This window comes from Saccostrea echinata, unplaced genomic scaffold (assembly GCF_033153115.1).
Source record: "Saccostrea echinata isolate AGI-Se365-2 ecotype Australia unplaced genomic scaffold, CSIRO_AGI_Sech_v1 ptg000008l, whole genome shotgun sequence".
NCBI classification, from domain to species: domain Eukaryota; kingdom Metazoa; phylum Mollusca; class Bivalvia; order Ostreida; family Ostreidae; genus Saccostrea; species Saccostrea echinata.
The window spans coordinates 8,019,946-8,033,742 of NW_026889757.1; the positions used below are offsets into that span (position 1 = coordinate 8,019,946).

Here is a 13,797-nt window from a genome sequence, read left to right on the forward strand (position 1 = left end):
AAAACTTTAACCTTGGTCTTAACTTTTGAACGATGGGTGCTTTGGCTTTCATATTTCACCTGACAGGTGTATTTCTTGTGAGAAAGCCTTTCCTTGGGCACCATTAATTTTGATCATTCGACCTTGACCTTGATGTATGACATACTTTTGAAAAAACTTTAACCTTTTCCATATCTATTCAATGGTTGCTGTTAAGGCTTTCATATTTCACAGGCAAGACCTTACTTTAGGTACCAACATATTTGATTTACATTTGAGAAAGTTTAACATTTGTTCTAAGTTGCCATACCGGGGCATCAGTGTTTCACAAACACATTTTGTTCTCTATAAATCTGTTAAACTGCTTGTGTTTGCTGGTCTACCCTCGTTCTCATTGCTGATTGTCAAAGTCACGCGATCAAATAAAGTCGGAATAATTCAAATCTCTATTATTTTTGTGGATCGGTAAATAAACCGGTTATTGTATCAAATTTTTGATATCTTTGAAACACGATTGATTTTTCGTGTATTCTACAGAAAAGTCCAATCTTCATATAAAATAGTGAATCAAATAGATAGACATTAAAAATACGCCATATATATAGCTTTAAAAGTATTTATAGAAGTGCAGATGAAATTCGGACTGAATTTTTGATTCTTCTTTATTTTACGAAAATTGTTTTCTTTTGACATTGTTCTAAAAGTTGACTTTCAAAGTGTTTTTATTATCATGTTACATATATTTTGTGTGTCAATAGCCATGTATTATTTTAAATAATTGGAAGGCACGCAATAAAGAATTCAAAATATAAGCAAAAGCCATTCCAGAAAGCACATTTCAAGGATATAATTATTGACCCCACATAATTTTAAAAGCAGTAAAATAAAGGCAATACAAGTGAACCAAGGATATAAATAGAAGGGAACTTTCATAGTTAAGATTTTTATAATAATATACATGTAGTTAAAAATAGAAATTAAATTGACAGAGGAAATTTGGAACGGAATTTTCAACAAGTTTTTGCTCAAGCTCTAATCGTTCATTATTTTTAGCAAAATTTTGCTTATTTTCTATTATCCAAAGAGTTTTATCACTTGTTATATTTTGTTAAGAAAAAACATTTTTCGAGAAATACCAAAAAGCAAATAGCATGAAAAGTAGGTCATTAACTACTTATTGGAAGTCGCCCGCGTGGCGCAGTGGTTAGGATGTTTGCTATAGAGTGGCGGTGTAAGGAGTTGATCCTTACGTCGCTGGGGGACGTGGGGACCGGTCCTTCGGATGTGACCGTATAAACCGAGGTCCCGTACGTGTCTCTGGTGTTGGCATGAAAAAGACCCCTCACTGCTCACTGAGTTTAGGCATAAATTTGCAAACCTCCACCTGCAAGTGGTGGCGTCTTCATATGAATGAAAAGTTCTCGAGAGAGACATTAAACAACAAACAAACAAACAAACAAAACTTATTGGAAAGTTAAAATAGTACCACAATCATAGGTCTACAATTTACAATCAGCTGTTTTCATTCTCATCAGTGTCTGGATTTGTTTCTGCTATCTGAGCATATATGTAATCATTAATCAGTTCGCGTAGAAATAGATGTAAGCCGTGATTAATAGCTTACAAGAGTGTACAAGTTAAGTCTTATAAAATCCTAGTATATACTTTCTGTGAATGGGGTTCAAAATATAGGACGTGAGTGACGGTGTTTAGAGGTTGATCCTACGTACACGCACACCGGGTTTAATTTTATTATAGGATTAAACGTTCTTTTTGAAAAAGTTATCAATGTGTAAACTCTCGACATTTTACTCACAAACTAAATATAAGTGCGAAGCACTTTTATGTAAAGTTTGTGAGTAACTTGTCAAGAGTTTACACACCGATAAAATTTTCAAAAGGAACGTTTAATTTTTTAGTTCACCTGAGCTGACAGCTCAAGTGAGCTTTTCTGATCACCTGTTGTCCGTCGTCCGTCCGTCTGTTAACTTTTCACATTTTCAACTTCTTCTCAAGAACCACTGAGCCAATTTTAACCAAAGTTGGTACAGAGCATCCTTGGATGAATGAAAGTTTAAATTGTTAAAATGAAGGGCCCCATATAAGGGGAGATAATCAAAAAGACAAAATAGGGTGGTGTCTTTAAAAAATCTTCTTCTCAAGAACCACAGGGCCAGAAAAGCTGAAACTTACGTGGAAGCATTCTTGGGTAGTGTAGATTCTAAATTGTTCAAACCATGGCCCCTGGGGATAGGGCGGGGCCACAATAGGAAATCAAATTTTTACATTGAAATATATAGGCAAAATCTTTAAAAATCTTCTTCTCAAGAACCACTGGGCCAGAAAAGCTGAAACTTATGTGGAAGCATCCTTGGGTAGTGTAGATTCTAAATTGTTCAAATCATGGCCCCCGGGGGTAGGGCGGGGCCGCAATAAGTATTACAAGGGGGGGCTGGTGAAGAACAGCAGGGCCGAAGTAACTCAGGTGAGCGTTGTGGCCCATGGCCTTCTTGTCATAATTCCAGTTAAGAAGTTTTAAAATTATTTCTCTTTGAAGTCTCCATACAATCCGTTATTTTTGTATACAGCGTAGGAATACTTTATGTCGCGGTGTGGAAACGAAACGTAATCGAGATGTGCATCGATAAAGTTTAACTTAAATTGTCAAAACATTCAATATAACAAACATATAAAACATATCTTCGAATATTGTTTAAGTCAACGAATATCGTAAATACAGGTAGACTTCAGAAGAATTCGTCCTTGACCATGTTGACATTAACGACAAACGGTGAAACGCTCTAAAATGAAAGTAGCATACAGACGACACCCTTGATTTGCTCTGGTGTGTTTAAAGACGGGACTATAGGATGTAGGATGTAGACATATGGATGTAGACATATGAATTTGATGCTAATAAGGCAAGAGTCTGAGGTACGTTTCTCTTTCCTATCAGCTACCGAGAACTGAGCTGATTTGCTTAGCATTAGGAACGACGATAATATCCTGAGAGAGATTTAACTCGTGATCAGACAGTGACATAAACATAACATTCCCGTCTGTCAGTCCTGTCGTCAGTTTTGTTCTTATTTAATTTAAAGTTTCTGTAATCGTTTAGCTAAAACAGACTATAAGTAACGATTTGTTTCATTTTTGTTTATAGTAAAAGCTACATGTAGGCCAAGAAAGTAGTTCTGGTTGAGAGATTTATCGATGTGTAAACTTTTTCTTGAATTTGTTCTCGTCCAATCAGAACACAGGAAATCAATAAATAAAATTAAGATTAGAATTATTAAACAATACATTTCGTCACTTAATTTTCTAGACTCAGTTTTCAAATCAGGAAGAGTAACGTATACGTTGGTAACAAAAATCCAGTTTTCTCCAAAATCCATTCCGCGATGTTAGACTGAGAACTTTCGACGGAAATGTACTATAAAAAGGAACATGCAAACTATCATTATACATATAATTCATCTAAAATAAAAGAGCATGATTCCTACCATCTGTTTACAAACAAATTATTACAATTGCAGTCTTTTTCCTACAATTTACTAAGGGTTTATTAAAAATCGTCGTATACAATCTTTGATAGTCCTACTTGGCCTCCCCTCAACGTCGCAAACCACGGTCAAATGTACGATCCTCTCCCGTTCTGGGGAGAGCTATATGGCGGACTCCGGACTTGAAACGATGGGCCCAACCCATCCTAACCTTTAAGGTTGTCTATACATCCTTTCCCTTTATAGTCGTCTCTACAGACCAATAAACTCGCTTGTTTTTATTTTTTTCGGATGGCAGGAAATTCGTAAGAAGCGAACTTATTGGTCTGTAGAGACGACTGTGAAGGGCCAGGAGGTGGATAAAATATGTCTAGAATTAGGGAGTGAAAGGTAGTTGATTGACCAATGCTGGAAAGTGGAGAAATTCTCCCCAATCGTGCGTAGAAAATCTTGCGCCGTAATTTGCACCATATTTGCAGTACATGATCTGTAGCGTTATGGTCAAAGACTAAAATATAAAACCATAACGCTACAGTTCTGCAGCTAAATAGAAATAAGTTATGATAACCGATTAAAAAGGGAAATGTACAAATTATTTCGTCATTCACTGATCTTAATATTGAAGAAAACTTCTAGAACATCTTATACATATGTAGTATTGAGCCCGATGTTTAAAAGACCAGAAGTCTCTGTCGAGACGGTAGCTCTACTGGTTTGTACTGTAGTATGGAAAGGAGGAATGAGTTAATATACATTGAAAATTCATAAATATATATATGATGAAAAACATATGGCTGGACCGGGAATCGAACCCGGGACCCCTGCATTACTAGTCAGGTGCTCTAACCACTGAGCTATCCAGGCCGATGTCCTCAGTCCAGCCTAAATTCCTACATTCCTCCCTCCTTAAATAGTCTTCGCCCCCGAAGACACAACACAAGTTCACCTTGTCAGGACTTAACATTTATTATATTTTATATATTATATTGCCTGAACAAGGTAGGTCACGGCACCAACTGTAGTATGGAAAGGAGGAATGAGTTAATATACATTGAAAATTCATAAATATATATAATGAAAAACATATGGCTGGACCGGGAATCGAACCCGGGACCCCTACGTTACTAGTCAGGTGCTCTAACCACTGAGCTATCCAGGCCGATGTCCTCAGTCCAGCCTAAATTCCTACAGTACTTATAATAAAGAGAAAAGTAGCACTTGGACTTGAAACTTTGCAAAAGCAATAAATAAATAATAATCCTTGTTTTACTTTCTTTTAGTGGCAAGATGAATTGCAATCAGACTAAAACTGTATAAGGAGTGGCCTTTTAAAAGAATTTTATAGAAATTTCGATTTTAGTCATCATGGCAACATCATTCATCAAAATAAAAAAAAACAAAACAATAAAGACAATTATGTATCTCAGTGTAGTCTACTTGCATGCCACGTTATATTAAAATCAGACCAAACTGTAGGGCGAAGTAATGTTTTGAAAGTATATCAACGAAATTTCAATTTTTTTGTAACCATGGCAACACTTCACCAAAATCAAAAAAGGGATATACACAATTAGGTATCTCAGTGTAATCTACTTGTGTGCCAAGTTGTATTGAAATCAGACCAAAACTGTAGGAGGAGTAGGCCTTTGAAAGTATTTCACAGAAACTTCTATTTTTAGTAATGTCCTTTACAAAAATTTTGACATTTCTTATGCAAAATTTTATTTTGAATAAGAAATATCAAAATTTTTGTAAAGGACAGTAACCATGGCAACACTGTTCATCAAAATCAAAAGCCGATACACAGAATTACGTATCATAGTGTAGTCTACTTGTGTGCCAAGTTATATTGAAATCAGACCAAAACTGTAGGAGGAGGATTGTGAAAAATTGTTTACAGATAGACAGACGGTCAGACAGACAGACGGACGGACGACGGACACCTTACTATCGCATAAGCTCTTTTGTTATACCCCTACTAAACAGTCCCTATATAATTTCTTACTTTAAAAAAGTCCAACAGTTCGACTGTTTTCCCCGACTGTCGGACCAGGAACTGTTAAAATAGACTGTTAACAAGCTTATCTTTTAAAAAGATTGGTAAGCTAGCGCTGTAGCATAAAAAAATACAGAAGAAGAAATCCGAACCATTTGTTAAATTTGCTGAATCGATTAATTATTAATAGGAAGGCAGATTGGTGCACTGGGGGGTGAAGTTTGAGTTTGTGTGTGTGTAGGGGGGGGGGTGTCACAATTCAGAATGGTGAATCTAAGAGTGTGCTTCACGTCGGCAATGGCATAACTCCTAACTGTGCTTAAAGCATTCTGTATTTTACTGTAATTTCAATTTCTAGGTGAAAAATAAAAGGTCAGTAGAACCAATGAGCACCTTCGGGCCTTTCCGGCAAGCTCGGAAAACATATCCGAGGTTGCCGCGGTTTTCCGAGCTTGCCGGAAAGATCCATGAAGGTAGATTAGAAAAGCTATGTATTCATTACCACTTTAGAAATGACAGTCCTGGTTTTAAAAGATCCGAGTTACTGTTACTTTTTGTTCATTTACGTGCAGGTTAGACAACAAAACACGAAACTTCAGATCATATGTATTTTCAGATGATAAACACTAAATTGCCATGTCTTTCCGACATACTCTGAAAAAGATTTTTTTTGTTGTTTTTTTTTTTCGAGCTTGCCGGAATTATCCACTAAGGTGATAAAATGTAAGGAAAGCTAGATGTCTAGAATCATTATATGGCCAAATATTTTCTTGTACTTTTATGTGTAGGTTAGACAATAAATTAAAAAAAATTCAGAATCCGGATCTAGACTGGTATTGACTGTCTCTAACCTACGAAATGTATATCGCTCATATCAGACAGGAAAGGCCAGTGTAAATTCGGATCATTTCTATTTTTGTATGACAAAACGAAATTGTTTTCGTACAGTCCATCTACAGTAGTTTTCCCAGAATCCCCGACCGTGAAGTCGAGGATGCGTATTTCAGAAATATAGATTAACGTAGTTGCTAGCGCTCGAGAGCGCTAGCAAAAAAGACTGTTGCCCGCTGACGTCAAATGGCGCTAAATTGAGTTATCTTTTCCTCATTCGGCAAACCTCGGCTGATTCGGGTAACAGTTAAATGTAATCAGCCGAGGAGTGCCGAGTAATTTAAACCTGTATATTAAAGATAAACAGAAATGGCCGATGTTCGTTTTGCTGCGGCGAACGAGGATGAAATCCAGGCGATACTTGAAAGAAGGGACAGTAAAAATACGAAAAATGTTGTGAAAACGTAAAGTCTCTCTCTCCCAATTTTAACAGTTTTATTTTCTGTTAAATTTATGGATTTGATTTAGTATGAGTATAACAAAACAGTTGTTGACAGGAGTCTTGGGAAACAGTCGATCTTTTAGACCGGAGTGCAGGCTGTTGCCTACGGCCTTGGACAATAGCTTGCACTCCGGTCCAACAGATCGACAGTTTCCCTTTACCCCAGTCAACAAGTGTATACTAGTACTGATCTCTGATCAGTAGAGCTAAAAAACGAGGCGATTATAGCTGCATGAACATAAAAATAGCTTGTGTGTGAATGGTCATAAAAATAATGGTAAATTTTTGATAACACTATAAGTTGTGAATATATTTATATATCGAAAGACTATTAGTTGGTTTTCCTAATAAATTTATCGGTAAAATTTGTATATTCCTCACTGAGAGCATAGTGGCAACGAACCCGAAGTACAATTTGTAATAAATTTGCTTACATGAAAAGAGAAAATTAATGGATAAGGTATTGTTAAAATACAATTAAAGCTGTTCAATATTGTGCTTTAACCAATATACATTTCATATTTTTTCTGAATACAGTCTCTTGTATCAAATACTAGGGTGTTAAAAGCTAATATTTACTATAAAAAAAAATATCCAAATTATCATTAAAATGTGAATATTCGGTGCTTTTATCCTTGACAGAAATGAAATAAGAGCACCTGAAGTGCAATATTCATAACATGGTATAATAGGTTTCACAAAAAAAACGGCATTTAATGAAATTGTTATTTTTCAAGTTTTTATAAGGGAGGGGGGGGGGGAGGGGGATGGTGACGTACGTCTACTTCTGCTCCAAAGCTAAATGCGGGATTTTGAACAAAGTATTTCTTCCTGCTATAAGCCTGTAGGCTGTCAATAGAAACTGCAATATATATCATTGGAATTTTTCTGTCGGTAGTGGTATAATTCAATTTCCAGCGCTTGCGCGGGATTTCATCTAGTCATATTAAAGAAATATCTGGTTACTGCTTAAAATGTAAAAGGAATTCTGGGAACTAGCTTTTTGTTTAAAAAAAATTCCATTTTTGACTCCGTATTGGTCCCTAAGGTGAAAATAAAATTGAATATCACAAGAGAAAACCAATCATATTCCTAAAGATGATTTGGTTACTGCGTAAAATGTAAGAGGATTTCTGGTAATATATAAAAAGATTATCTCTGGTTACTGCTTAAAATGTAAAAGGAGTTCTGGGAACCAGGTTTTTTTGTGGGAACTTTTTGAAACCAGAATTGGTCCCCAGGGTTTAAAACTTTAGTGCTCAATAACAGAACACCACTAATCATATTCCAAAAGATGATTTGGCTACAGCGTAAAATATAAGAGGAGTTTTCATAGAAAACCCATCGTTTTCGACCCTTCAATTCGGCCTCCCTTGTGAAAGTGAAAATCCCTAAATATAATTAGTATACTGCACATCTTTAGGACACCACCAATCATATTTCAAAAGATGATTTGGTAAATGCAAAAGCAAATAAGAAGAGTTCTTGAATCAAGTTTTTTAAAAGTCGTTTTTGACCCCAATTGGCCCCAGGGTGAAAATTAAAATTCTGCAACCTCTTTCCACATTTACAGGGCACCGCCAGTCATATTCCAAACGGTGATCTGGCTATTGTGTATAATGTCAGAGGAGTTCTGGAGTTTAACAGGACACGACGTATCCTATTTCATAAGACTGATTGGCTACTGCTTAAAATGTATGAGGAGTCTGAGGAAAAAGACTGAGGGCGAACCATGATTACAATATTTGTATACCCAAACTTTCTTTAGAAAGAGTGGGTACAAAATGTCTTGAAAACTTATTTTGATGGAGTGACAGACGCAAGGAGGTAATACTTCATGATCCCGCCATTATTTGGCTCATTGAGGCTCTGTCTCAATTAGCTAAAAGTTAAATCTAAATGACTGGGATAGTTCCAAGTATTTCTGATAATCCCAAAGTTTCTGTAACTACGTTCTTGATTATTATAAGACAACTTATTTTTTCGATACTGATGTTTACCCAATTAATTTAAGACAATCGCATTTCTTATTTTCACAAGGTTTATACAAATATTTAGAATTTTATCGGGCATTGCACTGAATCTTCAAAATTTTAAGCATTAACCGCATTTCTTATTGACACATCAGGTTTTTAGGATATACCTGTATCCACGATCGTCATCTTTATAGAAGTTTTCATAATATATTATATTGTACAATGAAATGCAAAAATAAACAGAAATACTTAATTATTATGTTTAGTCCCAGCGATTAATTTTGAAGGAAAAAATCAGAGTCAGTGTAAATGTAACTCAACAAATTAAACGTTTGATAAATTTTAAAAGTAACACCAATTACATAAACAAAATTACTTGATTTTCAAAATAAATGGACGCACTCCTAGTATTTATATAACTATGGTTATATCGGTTTGGATGGATGCAGAATATAGTTTCAAGCTGTCAATGGAATTTTATTTTTAAATATTGTTCTACTGCAGGGGCGTGTTACTCTGACGAGGCAAACGTTATATAATTTTTTCTACATATATTTTGAAATCATTACTTAACGACAAAAGATATCTTGACAAAAAAATGTATCACAAATTTTTCGATATTTGTGATGGTTTGTTTATTTTATACTGATAAAATTTCAATTAAAAAAAAAAAATCCTTTTTCGCTGCATCTCTTTAATTTACAAGGAAAATGAAATGAGACAAATCTTTCAGACTCTCAAATCAATATACTCTGATGTTATTTTTTAAATTTTGAAAACAATTTACATTATCAACAAGATATGTTTGTGAGACACTGATGCCCCCCGTATGGCTGCTCATGTCAAAGGTTAAAGTTTCTCAAATGCTAGTCAAACTCCAAGTTGAAGGTCAAGAGATAAAAAATATTGGTACCAAAAGAAACGGTCTTGTCACAAGGAATACACCTGTGGAATATGAAAGTCCTAGCATTAACAGTTCAAACGTAATGTCCAAGGTTAAGGTTTTTCAAATAAAGGTCATACTGAAAGGTTAAAGTCAAAGGGTCAAAATTGTTGGTACGTAAAGGAAGGTCTTGTCACAGGAAATGCACCTGTGAAATATGAAAGCCCTAGCATTAATCTTTCAAAAGTAATGTCCAAGGTTAAGGTTTTTCAAACAAAGGTCATACTCAAAGGTCAAGGTCAAAGGGTCAAAATTGTTGGTATCTAACGGGAGGTCTTGTCACAAAAAATGCACCTGTAAAATATAAAAGCCTAGCCTTAATAGTTCAAAAGTTATGGCCAAGGTTGGAGTTTTTTTTTTCAAAAAGTAGGTCAAGGTCAAAAGATGAAAATTATTGGTACCCAAAGAAAGGTCTTGTCACGAAGAATAAACATGTGGAATATAAAGGTCCTTGCACCAACTATTCAGAAGTTATGGGCAAGGTCAAAGTTTTTGCAGACAAACAACAGATTAACAAACACACACACGGAGTCGAAAATGTCAAATATTTACATGCAGAGAACAGACTATAAGCTCGGCTCAGGTGAGCATCTAATAGTTTTATAAAATGGTGGAGAAAATAGTAATCGTAGATTTGGGGCATATAGTTTTTGCTCTGTCCGTTATTCTCCAAAGCCCGTGGGATATGTACATGTATGTATAAAAATTATTTCAAAATCTTCTAATGAATAGCACAAAGAACATTAATCCATATTAATATGCAAGCATCCCCAGAAGTGCAAATTCAATTTTTTTGTTTTCAAATTCAACTAAGAAAAAAAATGTTTCTTCCCCAGATCGATCAGCAAGGTCATGTAAATCATACTGATATTCAGCATCACCATAGAGTGAGGATTCAAGCTAGGTTTAGTCATGACCCCTTCCGGCTAGGGTTGGTCAACAATAGGGGATCAAAAGTTTTTAGTCGAAAGTGGGAATATAGATGAAAATATAAACTGAAATCCTTTTGATAAAGAACTGTTCGGCAAAGGCGGCTCAGGTGAGTGTTGTGGTCCATGGGGCATTTTTGTGCAAGTTCTCTTAACCTTATTAAAAAGAAATTTGATTTCTTGTAAAACTGCCCAATACAGCGGTGACGTCAGACCAACTAGAAATCCGTATATAACTTGACGCAGCAACACCTTCTATAGTATAAATTTGCATTCGTGTACACGTTTCTTTAAATCCAAATTATCTGCAATTCATAAGGTAAGTTTAAAAAAAAATCTTAACCCAACTCAATTTAAATATTTTATTTGAATTTTTTAAATCTAAGATGAACTGGTAATATTATAGACATAAAAAATACATTTATATTATTACATAGTAGTATGAAAACTATGCTGCTATAAGATATAAATATTGGAAGACTGACTTTTAATGTAATGTATCATTGCTTTTTTTTCTCCCTTAAACATGGGTTAAGGTAAAGGCAATATTTGATTTGTTGTGTACTTAAGTGAAATTAAATATATTTAGTCCAACGCAAAGGTACCCCTTCATTGCTGGGAGTGTCCCTATACAAGTATCAAATTATATTAGACTTTTATTTTCAACAAGGTGTGAAAACCAGGGACAGTCGATTAGAAATATTACAACGAAACATGAAGCTCAAGTTCAAGCCAAAGCTGGGCTGCACTGGATTGAACTTTGTCTTCAAGTAAAGTGCACCTAAATTTATAACAGTTTGTTCTGTAGTTTGTAATTGCTTCAATCTTGAAATATACAATTCTTTCTTTAATTCAAACTCGAAAAGACTACTTTTTTTATTATTGGTATATAACACTTTATAAGTATTTTGAAATATCTCATGCTATACCCCCCCCCCCCTCCACACACACAATTATAAAAGTAGCAGCGAGGTCACCGCACATTCAATCAAGAAGCATCATAATGGATTCGAGGTTATCTATATTTGTACATTTTTTCAAATCACAAAAATCCACATAAAAAAATAATTTGATCTACTTTGTATTCGCCATTGTTGAAAAAAAGAATAAGAAACAAGAGGCTCATGGCCACAATGCACATCTGAATCACTTTGGACCCTGCTGTTTATCAGATTCTTTCCCCCGAAATACATGCAAATCTTATATACGGTACCAATGTGTTCCTTAGATCGCCTTTTGTGGCCCCACCCTACAAACAGGGGTCATGTTTTGAATAAAATTGAATGTACACTATCTGATATTGCTTCCATATAAATATAGCTAATCATGACTATGCTGTTCTTGAGAGGAAGATTTATTAAATCTTTTCCTTTAAGTTCCTGCGTAAACTTTTGATCATCTATTGTGGCCACACCCTGAAACTTACACCACGTGAAAGTGATTCCACATTCATATGCTGTTCCTGAGAAGGAAAGTTTTTAAAGATTTCCCCCAATATTTTCCTTTGTAAAAATTGATTTAAAATACGATTTCAATAAACCTGAATCTAAACTATCTGAGGATGGTCCATATTAATATGACTAATCATGGTTTGCTGTTCTTTTTCGCCTTATATATTCCCTTGTAAAATTATGATCGCCAAATGTGGCCTCACCCTAACCCGGGGGCATGATTTCAACACACTTGAATCTACACTACCTAAGGTTGCTTCCATATTAATACAGCCAATCATGGTTTTTCTGTCCTTGAGAAAATCAAAAATATATTTTTCTATATACTCCTCTGTAAATCTTTGATCTCCTTCGATATATCCCCGCGGGGTTATGATTTTTATAAAAATTGAATCTAAACTACCTAAGGATGCCTCCATATTAGTATGACTGATCATGGCTTTGCTGTTCTTGAGAAGTTGATTTAATTTTTTTCTTATATATTTCAATGTAAAACTTTGATTCCCATTTGTGGCCCACTCTACCGTGATTTGAACAATTAAGAATTTAGAATCTACATTAGGTCAGAAAGTTTTCAGGTAAGTTTCATCTTTCTGCTCCAGTGGTTCTTAAAAAGATTTTTAAGAGTTTTCCTATTGAGATCCCGCTCTACCCCCGAGGGCCACAATTTTAGCAGTTTAGAAACTTCACTACCTCAGGAAGCTTTTACATAATTTTCACTTTTTTTTTTACTCCAATGGTGTTTAAGAATGACTTTAAATTTTTTTTATTTGCTTCAACCAAGCTTTATGATGAACGTGATGACTTTAACTTTTCAATCATCAACTTACTTATGCAGCAATATACCTTCATCACCTGCATATGGGGTTTATATCTCTCAGTTGATTCGATACGCAAGAGCATGCTCTACGTATGAACAATTTCTAAAACGAGGTAAGTTATTGACAAACAAGTTGATGAAACAAGAATATCAACAGGATCGTTTAAAGTCATCATTTCGTAAGTTCTATGGTCGATACAATGACCTTGTCAGCAAATACAATTTATCATTATGTCAAATGCTGACAGACGTTTTTCATACTAATTGTTAGGCCATTATTTACACACTGAATTGTCGACGGTTTTTTCCGTTATTTCCCGATCATGACAAGGAGCACATGGCGGGTGTGATCGGTCGGCAGGGGATGCTCACTCCTCTATGGCACCTGATCCCACCTCCTGATGTTTTAGAGGTCCGTGTTTGATCTGCTCCCAAATTTGTATTGTTTAATGGACTTTTGAGCTTGAATACTGTTAATTATCTCCATACATTTCATGTAAAACTTTGATCCCCTATGTTAGCTCAATCCTACCCCCGGGGCTTTTATTTGAACAATTTAGAAATTACACTACCCCAGCTTTTACATTAGTTTCATCTTTTCTGGTCCAAGATTTTGAAAGATTTTTCATACATAGTTCAATGTAAAAGTTTGATCCCCTATTGTCCCATCCCACCACCGGGGGTCATGATTTGAACAATTTAGAATCTACACTACCTCAGAAAGCTTCCTCATTAGTCTCGCCTTTTCCGGTCCTGTGGGTTTTGAGAAAAAATTTTATGAAGCCCCTTTAAGTTTGCCTTTTCTTGATTATCTCTGCTTGGAAGGGGTTTGGTTCCTCATTTAAACAATTTAAAATCCCCTTTACC

General features: G+C 35.2%; 1 non-coding gene across 1 annotated transcript; it reads right to left on the bottom strand.

Annotated features, from left to right (window-relative positions):
* Positions 1 to 4,273: 4,273 nt before the first annotated feature.
* Trnat-agu (transfer RNA threonine (anticodon AGU)) lies at positions 4,274 to 4,347 on the bottom strand. The gene has a single exon. It is a non-coding gene; the product is annotated as a tRNA-Thr (tRNA).
* Between the last annotated feature and the right edge of the window lie 9,450 nt (positions 4,348 to 13,797).